We start from the raw sequence: 16,337 nt of genomic DNA, 5'->3' as shown, positions 1-16,337 counted from the left end.
CGCCTGGAGTTAAGTTCATTCTGAGACCACAGCACACTTTTGTGGCCACACAGCGCTGCTACCGTTTGTAAAGTAAACAAACCAAGTGACCATTTGATCCTAAATAACAAGAGCATGCATTAGTCATTGTACCACTCAAAGACAAGGTATTTTTCTCTTAACTCTTTATATCTAGGGAAATACAGAGCACTGCAGATGTAACATTAGAGTTCTTGTTCATCTCTGCAAGGGAAAGGCTTCAAAGAGGCAGAGAACGGAATTTTACTCCTTCAGGTGGTGGCTATGTGACATAGTGAAGACAGTGGACACAGTGAAGAAGTCCTGGCTCAACTCCTGTCAAAGAGACTAAAAGCACCCAATCCAGTGGAACACAAAGACAGAGGACCACATCTAGCCTTTCCTTTTGGAAGCATTGCTTTTGAAATTAAAATTATTGGCTTTAAAGGAAGATGTAGGGTGGGGAGCAAAACTGGATGGATCTTGAGGCCTTCTAGGAGGAAAACAAAGAAAAAGAAGGAATAAAAATTCATGTCTTGGACTAATGACACCTACTATAAATATTTTTGCAGGAGCAAGGCTGTGCACTGCTTCAGTGCATCCAGGTGAGAGGCCTTGTGAAAGGAAATTAAATCAGAGCATTGCATTGTTTCTGTCCCACTAGGTTCAAATGGAGAAGAAGGTGAAACTTAAGAAGGGCACTTTCTCCTGCTCCTCCCTGTTCCAACATGAGAATCGTTGGCAGGCCAGCCTGTAAGAACTAGCTCTTCTGAAAATATATGGTGTGCCTTCCTCTGTGCTTTCTTAATGGGGCTTTTCCCTGAAGTCAGCAGGTTCTCGTGGCTTCCCCCAGTGCCAAGTGCTGCAGCAGGGAAGATACTTTACTCTAGAAAGCAGGCAAATTCCACACTGTCTGTCTGCCAGCCCTGCTTGGTTCAGCCCTCAAACACCCATGGTGGGTGTGCATTTCTCTTGTTCTGATTGTCTGCAGCTCTAGCTTAAGCATTTGTTCATGTTGAAATCTCTGTATCACTAGAAGTTACATACATCACTGGTTGTAATGCTGTGTCTCCTTAAAATTTTGTAAAAGGTAAGTGGTAGAGCTGATCCATATTTTAACTCCATCAGCAAAAAATCAGTTTGATAATTCTAGGCCATTTCTTTTCTAATTATGAGTTTTGTCAATTGCTGGTTTGGGGTTTATATTTATGTCTGTGAAGGGAAGGTAGAAGTACCTATATTTGCATGAAAAAGTTTAAATTTTCAAATGCTTTCAAAATTAAGCATTTCCATGTTTCAAATTACAAAAAAAAAAAAAAAAAAATCCTTAAAAATGCTCCAACCTGAAACATAGCCTTTTTAGTGCACTTTCCTGGCCTTCAATGTCAATTTTCTTCAACAAAAGTTTTTGAAACATAATCAGTGCAGGTTAATACAAGTGATCTGTTGCCTTTTTTTTTTTTTTTTTTAACTTCCAGCAATTTGAAAAGTCAGTGGTTTGCATAGCTATGTCCGCATTTTTTTCAAACTGAAAATTTGCCTTGTAGAAGGCATGCAGAGATCTATGGTGAGAATTATGGTCTGTGATGAACTGGGTGTTCATAAAGAAACCTTAAATCTGTGGCTCTGTTGAAGTCCTACTGAGAAGAACTCAAGTCATGCATGCTCAGCAGTGCTCAGATTAATAATTATTTCCCCTTCATTCTTAAATTTCCAGCTGACTGTTGCTTTCACTCCACTTTTTCTGCACATATTAAAGCCTTATTTTGAAAAGTACTAGAGCTCCTTACATCCAAACCTAGGTCCCAGGTAAAGGGAGGTTTATATATCTTCTGTTGATTTTGAGGGAGCTGTTCATGCATGTAAGCTTAAACCTGTGCATGATCTTGGTTCTTCCAAGACCTGCCCAGAAACAAGTGACTTTGGCTTCAAAGGTCTGTCACTTCTTCATCTTTCTTGTGATGCTGGAGCTTTGTGTTGTGATACATTTCTTGCTTCAAAACTTTACAGTCAGTGAACAAAATCCTGACAGTGTGAAAAGCAGTGATAGAGCTCATTCACTACCACAGAATATTCTCCTGCTATCATGAGTTTATAAATATTTGCCAAGATCTCTTATTTTGCAATACAGATGGCAACAGCTAGACAGAAGACCTGGTCTGAGATTTCTCATTCAGCCAGTGCTACATACCAAATTTTTGTTAATGGAAAGAATTGAGGGATTTAGTTTGTGTAACATTTGCTTATATAGCTTTAAGTTTATGATAATTTTTATTTATATTTTTCTCATTGTGCTTCTGAGTGTGTATGCAATGCTCTCTGCTTTCACTATTTCACGGATAAGCCTGAAATAAGATGTTGAATTAATTGTCCAAAAAGGTGAAGCCTCTCCCTGGCTGCCCCCACAAACTGAAACACAAAGTAGCAATGCTCTGTGAACCCATTCTAAGAAGAGTGCTGTACTAAACCCCGACAAAGTTATTGGAAAGGATCACACTCATGTCAATCAATGCAGGCCGGCCCTCAAACTCTGCCCTTGGTCTGGCACTGTGTAATTTAGAGCTCAGCATCTTTGTATCCACACATGCAGGTGTAACAGGCGTGTATGGATGAGTGGAGCAGAAGCTGTGACCATGCACCTTCTTCTGTTTCCTTTCCTTACCACACAGAGTGTTAACTGCTGTGGGAAGTGTTGTTTCCTTAAGGACAAATCCTCCTAGTATTTTACATCATACTTGACAGGAACCCCTTCACCTTCCAATTTCAAATGAATACATTTCATTAGAAATTTTTCATATTTCTTATGCAACATGTATCAAGTAGAACCTTTATCTTCATTGAATTGTTTGAATTTGCTATCAAAATATGTAAATAAAAACATTAAGTGTAAATGACATTTCCCTATGGACATTCTCATAAAAACAAACAAACAAACAAACATGCAAACAAACCAAAAGCAAATAAAACCCAAGCAGCTGTCTGGCAAGAGGAAAATTGTATGGGTAAAAATATCTGCTTGCTTGATTCCACATGCAGCTGTTTTTCAGGGAATGGAAATGCTTCATTGTGGAGGCCTCTAACCTCATACAGGCAGAACCTGATTATGTGAGGCTGGATTGTGGAGCTGTAATATGTGTTGGCAAGCACTTTCTCAGCAGGTAAAATGACCTAAGTAAATGCCCACCAATACAAAAAAGGTCCTCGCGGTTCCACCTGCTTGTTGATATACTTACAGAGTGAATAGTGGACTGAACTCCATTGTACACACAAGTTTACAAGCAGAAAGAGCTAAACACATGGAAATGGGGTAAGCATGCAAGCCTAAATACAGGTTATTGCCAGGGGTAAGTTCAGTTACACAAAACATACATTCATCCAGCATGTTTGTGGGGTTCATCCCATGCACACAATGATGAACATGAGCAAAATACAACAGTTTTTCCTAACTTTGTGCCTTTCAACATAAGAAAGTGCATGATTAAAACAAAATATGTCCCTAAGGATTCAAACATTTAATTGGCAAACCCATTTCCAGAATGTTTTATCATGTTTCTGAAACGGGGCAGGGAAAACAAAAACACCATTAAGATATGGTGTACAGAAACAGAAATGTGGACTGAAACTATTGGACATCAGTTATGATTGAGAAAAAACTTACTGGGAGCTAGGACAAGAATCTCTTCAGCTATCTGCTAGTTTAATAATTTGAGATGTTTGACAATAATGAGTTCTCGAATGAAGTATTGCCAATCCGAGTGAACTGGCAGCGATGGCCTCGAAACAGTGCTAGATGGAAGAGCCTCTTTCCACAGGTGCCTCACTGAGCTGCTTTGAACGTCAGTGCTTCTAAATGGTTCAGCATCAGGAGACAGCATATGTCTGGGAGGCTGTGGGCTTCCATGGCTCTTGCTAGCAGAATGGCTAGAGAGCAAGACCTCTCCTTCAATGTTCAGGTTAGGCTGAGTCTGTCTGTAGTCCTATAAGAAAGTATCTTTTAGGAAAATGAGAGTGCGAGGGCCACCATACATCAAAACTCTGTTATTGAAGTAGATACTTCTATGCTAGGGATTTTTTAAATTCTTCTTTTGCAAGTGTTGCCTCTGTATTAACTTGGTTTGATTTCTGAGCATGAGCATTGCCCCCTGAGGGAAAAAGTCTTGCTGATTGTTGATATGTTGTGTTTTCTGCTGAGTTATTCCATCACGGTAGGAAAAGCTGGAATGCCCCTTGTCCTCCAAGACACATTCAAGTAGGAGTACGGGGCACACTTTGTTTCATGTGTTTTCACAACCTTCACTTTCCTTTCTATCTTTTCTCTGCAATGGTTTTTTACCCTGCTCACACTTGGGTGGAAATTGCCCATTGTTGTTCCCACTTGTTTATTTTACTGCTTTTCTTATTTCAGAATCTCTCTTTATGCTGGACACAGCCTCTGCAGCACTTTAAATCAAGGAAAAATGAGTTTGTTCACATTTATACTCTGTTATGATTTAGGGCCAGTAATAGATAGAGAATCTTTCCTCAAAAGTCATTTTTATCTACTCAACTGTGATGGTTTAATGAAAAGGCCTAAAAACTTTTTAGGCATTTTCCTGTTACCATGAATAATGATGCACTTTCTGTAAGGGTAGTATTAGATTTTGGCTAGAAAATTGTGTGGTTGCTACCTTCCCTGTTACTGTTCATCACCTTCCCAAGAAAAGGCCTAGCTAGTGAAATCTTGTTGCTCTTTTTGTTAGAATACAACCTCTCATTTAAAATATTGCTTTGACCTCTTGTTCTCCAGGTTTATTCAGAGCTTTTACAAGGACACTGAAGAAAGTCCAGAGTGTGATTTTGTCAGATTGTCATCCCTGTACAGAGATCTGTAGGGGTAGCCTGCTTTCTTGTGGCAGTAACCAAATACATATGTTGACGGTGGAACTAATTTCTTTCTTTTTCAAAACTTCTGTGTGCTTTGAGAAATTTTGTGTATTGCTAGCTAGTCAATTTTATGCTGAACAGGCATGTGTGTATGTGTGAAAAAGGAGGGAAATAATATCCTACAATATTCAAATGTTTCAATATGGCAACTGTTCTAGACCACTTTTGGACTCTTATGTATGATGTAGTATTTTAGCATAATAATAAGATGAAGGTCAATTTCTTCAGGTGTTCTTTAAGAAGCCCTCATTTTCTCACTATCCATGGATTCAGAGATAATACAACAAGGATGCTAGCACAGACTGTTTCAGCATTTAGCCTTTCACAACACATGGTGCTTGATAATAGCATCCTGTTGATCTTTGCCCTCTGTTATTAGGCTATGTAAAAAGCTGTTAGGAAACAGTTATAGGGTTGGGGACTGAGGAAGGCATAGGATGCTACTGTGTCTTTGCTTCAGCCAGGGATTTTATGGAAGTATTAAAGGATTATTTCTTACCTCTGGCTACATCTAAGGTTTCATTCCCCAATGCTATCAAACTAACACCTTTCTTTAGTATAATACATACATGCTTTTGCAAATATTTTAAAAACAGTCATCCATCATGTGTTGTAACAGAAAACTAACCATCAAGAAGCAGACTTCCTAGCTTATTCTCCAAGGATGGAATTCAATTATGCAGAGGAATAAAACAAGGTTTATGTACCATCCAAGTCCCTCATAGTCCTGTTTGTGCTGACTTTTTACATGAGGGTAAACTCTACCACAAAGAAACAATTTTTGGTGGTGCCTGTGTGCCACAGTCAATTAAATTCTGTCTGTAGGACCCCTGTCAGTATTGTGTGTGGGATAGAAGTTTTATGCCCAATGGGCCTGGCTGATGCCCAGCTGAAGTCAGGGGAACTTTTGCAACTCCTTCCAAAATCAACAGAATGGCTCCTTTGCTTACTCCCTGTTTCTCTTGCTAAGCCACAGTTTTCTGATATTTTCAGGCACTCGTGCTCTCCAGCTTGGAATCCCCACAAGATTGGGTTTCATAACAAAAGGTGTCCCTCATTCTTTTAAATTTGAATAGACAGAAGAGAGCAAGGTGAGTAATTTTCTTTTCCTTGCTAATCTTGATGGGATGCTGAAGGTTTGCCAAAGATTACTTGAGGTTTCCATGGATAAAGTGTGAGTGAAGACTGCAGTTTGCAGTACTATGAAACAAAGTGGTGTGTTGGTTTTGTAGGTTTTCTTCTTAATTGTCATTGGAAAGTAGTACTGTGCTAGTACTACTCCCTCAGCTGTTTGAGTTTTAGCAGTGTGTCACCTACTTAAAAATATTTGATATTATCCTCAGTAAACGACCTCTCATAGTCCAAAGCAATCTGTTGTTCCAGAAAGGTTCCCATCTCCTTGTAGAGAGCTTACATCACCTTGCAGACCTGACACAGAGTGTTTGAAGTAAACAGAAAGTCTCTCAGTGACCTCAAGGGTTTAGATAGGGAGCCCTGTAGACTGCACAGGGCAGGTAACACCATCAAAAGCACCTAATAACTACTGACAGTCAGTCAGTCTTAGTCTCCAAATCACTTGGATGACTCTGAAAATATTTATCCCAGGGCTGGCTTTATATTCTCAGCAGTACAGAGCACATAAATGGTACTCAATGAATAATATAAAAGTTCTTCTAAGTACAAAAATATTTCTGTTCAGGAAAATTATAATTTCATGCTTTTTTTTTTTTTTTTTATCAATGTCTTTGTAAGCATCCCTTTGGCTATAGTATTTTCTTAAAGTGCAAATATGTACTATGTGTCAAAATAAAATATTTATTGAATACATTTACTTTGTGTCTGTTGGGTTATGAATGGATTCTGAAGTGCTTCTTTGTTGCACCTGTTGAAGCCATTTTACATTCTCTCTTGGCTGGGGACAATGAAAATTTGAAGCCTCACAGTTCTGCAAAAAGAAATCTTTGAAGAGAATTTGAGTCGAAATTGAACGCAAACATTCACTGTTGTTGGCACTCCAGGAACAAACACAGGACCAATTAAATCCTCAAGGTGGGGATAGTTGTCTCTACCAGAGCCAGTCTTCATCTGTATGTGGGCTGATATGAAACAGTACTGCAGACTGATGGCTGCAACTTGTCCAAGGATGCCCGAGGTGAACTATGGCTTTCCTGATGTCCCCACAGGTGGTAAATCCCAGGGATTGGTTTCTTTGCTTCTCTCTTTCTTGCAATAACCCAAGAGGAGTGTGAGCCAGTGGAGGATAGAGACTCACACCATGGCTTGCATCCCCCAGACACTAGAATGGTTTTGTAGATGACCGTGACATTACTGAAGGTAGGGACCCCTATGACCTCTGAGAAGAAACAGGAATGTACCTTTCCCCAATCTCCAGGGAGTCTGCATGGTAGCTAAGAAACTGAAAAAAATTTTGGCGTTGGCAGAAATTCAAAAAACCAGCCTTCGGTCCCAACAACTGGTCCTTCCTGTCAGGGAAATTTACTCCTAGGCAGAGGAGCAAGCTGGTATTCAGACATGGACAGCAGCAGATACTGATGTTGGGGTTATCTCATGGAAAGTGGTATAGCTGATGACAGCTCATCAGGAAGCAGGCTAGGCACCCTCCCAGAGCCTCAATGTCCTTGTAAGCACCACCAGAGTGGAGGAGGGCATTGGAAGCTCAGATCTTGGCTTCGTGTGCAACTCCCCCTTGAGACGCCTGGCGCTGCAGCTATTGCCATCTTCTGGGCTTGCTTCACAAGTACTCACTCCATGGCTTTCCCTGAGTACCTGTTAAAAGAAGGCATCTTAAGCATCTTGCAAGAGGTGAAGGACAAACAAAGGCATTGTTATCCCGTTATGTGCTCTAATTTTGATTAAAAATGTAGAACTCTGGGCACAGTTTTTCAAGGAGAATCTATGAATGACTAACTGGGTCTGTGTATAGGCTCATAACCAAAAGGTTTGTGAATGGGGCGATTAAGTTGCATTGTAGCTCTCTTTGTTAAGTGGTAAATCCTTTGAATATGTAAACAATATATAAGGCCTAGAACAAGTAAAATTAGGTGGTGATTCAGTTTAGGCTGGATATTCTTCAGCTCCTTCTGTAAGTGGTGAAGTGACCTACAGGCTCCCTGTGGACCTGGACCCACTCTGGATTTCTTTTGCTGGTTGCTCAGCTCCCCTTACTGTCTACATACAGAAGCTGATGAGAGTGTCTTTTGTCAGAGTTATGTGTGTGCCTGAAGTGATTGGTGTCACAGTTCCACTTAGCTTTCCTGGATGAAGATTTAGAAGAACAGAGAACCTAAAAAATGCTAATTTCCTGCCTACCGTATTTAAATTTCCTATCTACCGGATTTAAATCAGGCATACAAGGATGACTGCCTCAAATAATCTAGTTTGTGCAGTTCAAACACATTCTTCGACCCAAGACCCAATTCAACAACTGTTTTATTTCCTCACCCTGTTACAATCATTGTAACCATCAATACAATGCAATTATGCTTAATCTAACACAGGACACCAATTATTTTTACTGATACAGTGGGATATTGACTGCCAGAGAATGGGAATAAAGGTCTATCAAACTAAAGTGAGCAAATAGCAACTGGTCCTTCAAGTGATGATTCTAATTTCTGAAAAAGGAAAGAAATACCAACCCTTTCTTTTATCTTTTTGCATCATATCATACAGAAAGAGGTCTTGACATTCTTTGAAAGCTACTCAGAAGCTTCCACATGACTTATGCATAGAGAGCTGCAGCTGACACATAAAAAGTCTTTAAAAACAATTCTGTAACTCTGGATAGATCCACTGAGATTGAATAAGGCATTTTTTAATTATACCCCCCCGAAAAGCTATGGATAGGTAGAATGTTTCGAGAGTTTGGCCAGACCTTGAGAGCTGTTTGTGAAGACAAGCCTTTCACGTGTTGTAAATGGGATTTAGCCAGTTACAGGGATGAGCTTATGCAGTTGCCTGTATGATCAGAACCAAAGACCCTGTGTGGTTGATTTTGGAAAGATTTAACCTGTGTGCACACGTTGCAGGCAGAGACCTAACATTGAAATAAACACAACTCTGTGAAAAGTTAAGCATGTCCACAAGCTTTTGCAAGAAGGGTCTGATGCTGTGAATATGTGCAGGAAATCTGTTTAGTACCTCCTCAGTTTACTTCAATCAGAAACCATGTTAAAAAGTCTATCTGTATTGCTGTAGAATTATACTGTTAGCGGTATAAAAAATAACCTTTTATTGCAAAAAACTTCCTGTTGTTTTTTGCAGATTTTTTTTCTTTGACAGAAAATGTATTGATCTGATCCTGGGAAAGTGAATGTAGTGCTCAACAGAACAGTTCCTGCCATATAATTTTGATGTTCATAAGGTTGTGTAATATTTCATATGAAAAGAGTCTGTCAACTTCCACTGACTGTTGAATCTCAAAATGATTCATCCACACAAATATATTTTTCAGGAAAGCTTCTGAAGCAGAAAACTGACCTCATTGCAAAATAACAATTTAATTAAACATATGTTTATTTTAGAAGTATGTACATCTCCATATATATTTATTTTCTCTTTTTTGATTTTTGTGGCTTGTATGGAAATACAATGTTTAACACAGTATGGTAAAGGAAATTAATCAGAAATATATTTTGAAGAATGAACTTGTAAAAGCATGTATTTCTCCATTGTAACTTTTAATGTTTACTTATAACTAAAGAAATAATGAGAGTTAATGTGTGAAATAGTTACAATTGTCAACATTTCTCACTTCTGAATCATTCAAACTTTGTATTTCCAGTAGTCTCAGTCCAAGTTTTATCTTCAGATTTTCATCTTGGTATACCTGAATGTTTTTGCCAGCCAGATTTCCCATGTACCAATGGAAAATTTGATTTCTATTCCTGCCTTCTACAATTTCTCTTTCTCTTTATGGGAAGAACCATCCATAATAAACTAGGAGGAGAGAGACTGGTTCCACTGGCAGCAAATATAGCTTTTCCAGTTAGTTCCCTGAAGTTAGAGGTTTCAGTCTCAAGACATAATTACAGGCAAAGATGGATATGTTGAGGTTGGTGTTAAGCCTATGGCTTTAGTGGGGACACATTTCATCCTCAAATGTTTTATTTCAGTAGTGTTTTAAAGATTTGTGTGATTAGATGTATACAAACATACACAAGAGGTTCCTCTAATTCATTTTTAATATGGAAGAACACATGGTATGCTCAAAGTAAGAGTGCATGAGGATGGTGTTCTTTGGTTGTTTTTGTATTTCTAAATACAGATATAACTTGCAATGAAATTTTCACCTTGTTTTTTGCTCTCACTCAGATTAAAAAAAAAAACAAAAAACAAACCAATACAAAACCTTTTTTATAAAGAAAAAGTCTTTCCCCGGCTTGTCTCTGACTGTGTTGTCAGGACCACTGTCTCACTTGTGTGAAGTTATATTTTCCCATGAAGCTTTGATAGGAGCTAAACATAGAAACTTTAATTCATTTCTTAGTCCTACACCAGTCAATATTTTAGAAACTTACGGCCAAATTTGCTCTTAAATGTTACAAAGGTCATTGTTGCATAAAGCCACAATTTCTCTAGAATAGATATATTGCTGTTTTAAAATCTTCTAGCCTTTAAGCTAAGCTTACAATTTTGTGACCTGCTGCATGTTCACATGTTGTAGTACTCACTTTGAAAGCTGGGCAGACTGGAGTGCAATTCAAATGTGCCAATCTAAGTGAGACCAATTTGGAAAATTGTACCTAGAAAAAATCAAAATCATAGAATAACCCAGTTTGGGAGTGACCTCAAAAATGTAGGCATGTTTTTATATCTGCTCTTAAAGAACAAAAGAAGGCCCAGCACAAGTATTCTACATCACAAAAATATCTTGACATCATTAAATTGGATTTAAAGTGGTGTAAGGGCCTTGAAATGGTCTGATTGACTTCACCTTTGCTGACACTGAGCTACGAATTTTCAAAATGAAGCATCATAAACCTCTGCAAAGCATGCAAACCTGAAAATTTTAGCAGACATTTTCCATGAAATGTCTGCAGATGGAGACAAGAAGAATATCCTGTAGGTATTGGTGCACAGACAGTCTAATGCTGCTGCAGTAGCTGGATGAAACCAGACACACCACATTGATATGGATTCTAATCAATAATAAGACGGAGCAGAGAAATATATCCCAATACTGACTGAGCCCTTCACAGTATAATTTTTGTTGCCATTTAGAGTCCATGATAAAGAATTTCCGTTCACAGGTGCAAAAACCTTTCAAGAGAGTGATGCTATAAATTAGACACCTCAGAAGCACTGACCTAAAAAAAAACTACTCCTCTCCTAAATGTAACTTTTGAGGTTTCTTCCTTATTTAAGGGCTATTTCCCCTGTCATCATTCTAATTAGTGCCAAGGAAAAGTGCTGTGCTGCTAAAGAGGAAGGCTGTAGCTTTTTGCTGAGTCCAGTTGTTCTAAGCAGATTGGACATCCTCTGGCCCTGTTAAGTAGTTATATGTTGTCTCCATAGACCTACTGGGTCATGGATGCTCTTTGGCTGTTTTCTTTTATTTTCAGTTGCTAAATCAGTTAAAAGAAGGAATGATATAACACTGTCCTAAGATCACTATTCCAAGTGAGCAATTGCTGCTGTAGTTGCCATAGGGATACTGAGTGAATGCAGATGAGGTAGGAGATATCCAGAAGGCTCTGTGAACATGAGTTTCTCTTCAGGCAGCCCAGTGTGACCAAAAGATGGGAGTTCTCTGCACTTCCATAATGCTGGGCTGAAACAGCCATCTGGCTGTCAGTGCACTGCTTTGGCCAGAGACGTGGTCACTTTGCTCACCATTAAAAGTGGAACTTGGCCTCTTAGGTGACATTGAAAACATTACTACAGGTTTCCTAGGAGCAATACTTAGAAACAGCTACTTGGCTGTGAAGACGAAAATACCAATATTGCATTTGTAATAAATCCACCAAGGAGAAGTGTGGAAGCTGCATACATATGAGACCAAGTGGTGTATTTGGGGACCGAGAGAGTCTAATTGTAATAAATTAATATTTGGAGAGGAATAGCTCCTCCACAGAGAAAGGAACTATTATATAGAAGGCATTCAACACTCTGACAGAGACAAACAATCTTTCCATGGTTAAGGACTGATAAGTGAGCTGCCACTCAGTTCAACTTATTGATGGCATGGGGTGAAAGTGGTCAGCTGCATGGAAAATGGTGATAATTTTTAGTGTAGCTGTGTATTTGCTTCTATTCTGAACAGGACTGAATCAAGGCACTAGTCATTATGGATAGAGCTGATAAATGCAATGACTTGCTTGCCTAGACATCCTCAGAAAACACTGGCAAACTTACATGGTAACTTGGTGACACACATCAGGACTCACAAACTCTACCTTTGGAGCACCATTTGGTCCCCACCTACTCATGGAAAGAGATGGACCTTGTAGCCTTAGGCTCCTCAGATTTATGCTTTCCACTGGAAGCTACAGAGAAAGACCGACGACATTTATGATGACAAGAATCAACTCTGCCCTCAGGTGCTTATTCACGGTTGTATGTAAGGACTGGGTTTAGCTCTAAATTGTTTGGTTAAAAATACACAAATAAGTACAGACTCAAATTGTACATTTTTTTACATGGACACAGCTCTTAACTATTATGGCATGACTAGAGCCTTGGCTGTTCTGAAGGGATGTATTTCAATTGTCTCCAGAGAAATTGTAGTGATTTGCTTCAGGTCACTTAGACTGTCAGCTCAGACTTTCAGCCCCCAAAATGCAAATCTGTACTGGGAAAAAACCACGCTGGCTGGGTGTATGCTGCAAATCTAATGCTATTTCTAAGTGGTGTTTTCCCAAGCACTGTGCATTGGATGCATTAACAGTGTAAGATACTCTTGAAAGTATTAATTCTAGATGGTGTACCCAAGTTTGAGCCAGGATAATTCATTTGAAATAGTGAAAGGTATGAATGGGATTTTATGAGAACAGATGTAAACATTCCCCAACTAAATAGAATGAATTAGCAGCCAAGGGGTAATCAGAAGACATGTGGTTCATTGATAAATAAATGCACAAAATCTAACATGTCTTGCTCAAGAGTGGACTAGATGGCAGTAGTTTCTCTATTCCCACTCACCAAAATACTCTGTTCTTCCTATTCACAGCACCTCTAACTTAAAGCTCTGCAACTTCTAAAATGTCCTCCCCCTCCTCATTTTTAGGGTTATTATGGTATTAGTAACACTATGAATTAGTACCTTTCAAAGTTGTCTGATGGAGGTTAATTAATCCCTTTTAAACCACTCAAGACTTAATTGAAATAAACAAACATTATCATATCTATCTTCCAGCTGAAGAAGATGAATCACAGAAAAGTTAAGTTGCTTCTAAAGTCATAAAACAAGTCAGTAGGCAAATCAGGAGGAGAAGTAAGCAGTCCTGGACTTCTAGACTCCCACTGTAATGATTACATTAGCCTGGCTCCTAGAACCAGTATGTCTGAATGAGATAATTTTATTCAAAAGAGTTCTCAATTATATTCACATTTAGGCTTGATTCCAGTATTGCTGTAGCCAGTGGGAAAACAGCAGCAGAAGATTTTGCTGCTAATGTATCCTTTTCAGTGAAAGAAAAGACTACTGTGAGACAGTGTTGGTGAAATAATTTTCCTAATGGTGTATTTTTTTAATGTTAGCAGGTGTTAATATTATAAACTTGCAGGAAAGGCCAGGTGCTGTCTTCCAGTATGATCTCACCTTCCTTGTAATTGAGCCTTTAACGTGTCTCTGATTTCTGTGGTCAGGCACACCTCCCTCCACCCACTCTCTGGACTATCCAGCCTCGCCATGTCCACAGACAGGGATAGCAGACAGATAAGGATGGGTAATACTGGGTGCAAGAAGGGTCACTTGAGCATTCCTTGCTGTTGCTGTGGACCCTCCCCTGCTTTCCAGTGCTTGGTGACAGAGTGCAGGGAAGACAGGCGGGCGGGCGAGCGTGGAGGAGAGCTGCTGTCACGCATGGGTGATGATGCAGCTCCTGCCTGGGGACTGATGGAGGGGGAAAGGCCCCTGAGATCTGGTGCAAGAGACCCCAGCCAGTGGGAAGCAGGGTATATTGCAGGTTCTTCAGGGACGGTGGCCTCTGCAGGATTTATGCAGAGTACCTAGCCTCAAACCAACCCTTGAGACTCCACAATAGACTGAAAAAACGCAGGCAACAGCTTTCTGAGAGATGTTGAACATACCCTCCATCACCCCAAGGAGCAAAATCATACCCGGGCAGGTCTACCAGGCCTTCCTCCTGCTCCCTCCCTGAGGCAATAGGATAACCATCTGTATGCCACTCTGATATGTCAGCACTAAACACCCAGTTTGTACATGACACACTTTATCTACCATTCTGTACACAGCCTATTGACACATGACAGTGGCAGCAGGACCTCAGCAATTTTCCTGATTTCTCCTGTTTATCCCTGATTTCCACACAAGAGAAATGGATCATTGCTAGGCAGCTTTTTACAGAGTAACTGGACCAACAGTGGAAGGAGAAAGAGCCTGCATTTAATTTCTGCATGAAAAATATCAGTGATGAAAAGGCCGTGTGCTAAACTTCTCTGATGGTAGACTTTTGCCCTGCTGGGAGTAGTTTAGACCAGACAATTGAATAATCCTTACTATTAAGAGCAGATTTAAAATATCTTAATCAATGCAATCATACACACAAAAATTTCAGTGTAGCTGTAATCCTCATTAGCACATGACACCATGCCTAATTTCACCTGCCATTACCTGGATAGACTGTGTAATTTTGCCACATAATTACTTGTGCATTTTACAAATTAAGTTGTGTGTCTGCAGCTCAAGATGATGTAGCTCTTTCATGTCAACCAAAGTCCTCTGGTGCATTTTCCACCATACACATGTTCTTGTTTTTTAAAAGCAAGGGCCAGAAGTTGGAAAAAAGTCAACTAAGAGTGCAAGAAAAAAATAAAACATTTTGGTTTAGGCAGTGAATTTTGCTTTAGGAGGTTAGGATCAATTGATGGAATTTATTGGCAGAAGCTTGTTTAGAACCTGTAAACTACTATAAGTGAAACCTGTTATTGCTGGTATCTATCAAACTTCTTAATATGCTCTAGGCTCTCTCTGAAGGCATAAAGAGATAAACAAATAGGAAATTCCCAGGCAGGAAATAATGCCAGGCCATGTTCTCAGCTGTATCTAAATCTACTCAGCGCAGCAAATAGCAGGAATTACACTGGTGTCAGTTATAATTCCCAAATACACGGTGATAATCTGTTTCAGTCTCCACATAGGTTTACAATATAGACCTTATCGTAGTTTACACTACGGAAAAGCAAGACTACCTCTAGAGGCCAGCTGTGTCAACTCTGGCTGCTGGACCCCTGCCCAAATTGTATAGGCAGTGCACAGATATCACCCATAAAGACAAAAGGCCTGATAGGGCATTGCCTTGTATCTTGCTCTGCCCTCTAATTGTATTTGTTCAAACAGAAGCGTGTATAAAATGCCACAGGTCTGATTGCATTGGTCTGCAGTCCCATGCAGGGAGTGGGAGCAGAGTCTTACAACTGACTGATGCTGCATTAATTTGTCATTCTAAAAAAACCCAAAAATCCTAACAAAATCTCAAAGAGAACTATATTAAAAATATATTTCATATGACCTCACTCAAAACATTTTATTCTGGGTTGGCATCTTTTCATCATTTTATTGTTTCTTCAACAAGAAGAAAGCGGTTTTATAACAAAAGCAGTTAGAGAAAATAATTCAGTTGGGGTAAAACCTGCCAAGAAGAAATGCAGTCATTCAGTAATGCAATGAAACAAAGTCAAATCACACCATGTTTTCCTCATCCCAAAAACAAGGCATGTGCCAAAACAAATTTAGGTGATTAATATGCTCACCAGTAGTGCCAGGTCAGCTTTATTTTTAGTAAGTAACATAGCCCTTAAGTTCCTACAAAACAAAGCCCATTACAGTGAGTGCAAGCTCAGCCTTAAACACATGGGACAAAAGGTAAGGTAAATGGAGAGAGAAGCCACCTACAGAGCTATAATCCCAACCACTGGCTCAGCCTTTGGAAAATTATGCAGTTCTAATGGGTGCACTTTCCCTGAGAAGTGTGAGTAGCCCAGTTGTTCCTTGTGTGAGTATCTTCTAATGGTTGCATCTTGCTCTCTGTTGGGGGCAAGGGTATTTGAACAAGATGAAGAGAGAAAATATACAAAGGAAATGCCCAGAGACAGGAATTGCAGTACCTTGTCTATATAGTGTGACAGTTAATGTCAGTCTAGAAATCTTAATGTTTGCCCTTGTGTATGGGCTCTTGGTAGCCCATTAAAGAAAAATTCAGTAAGGTGAACCA

This window comes from Aphelocoma coerulescens, chromosome 1 (genome assembly GCF_041296385.1).
Source record: "Aphelocoma coerulescens isolate FSJ_1873_10779 chromosome 1, UR_Acoe_1.0, whole genome shotgun sequence".
Taxonomy (NCBI): Eukaryota; Metazoa; Chordata; class Aves; order Passeriformes; family Corvidae; genus Aphelocoma; species Aphelocoma coerulescens.
Note: the sequence above shows the minus strand (reverse complement) of the source record.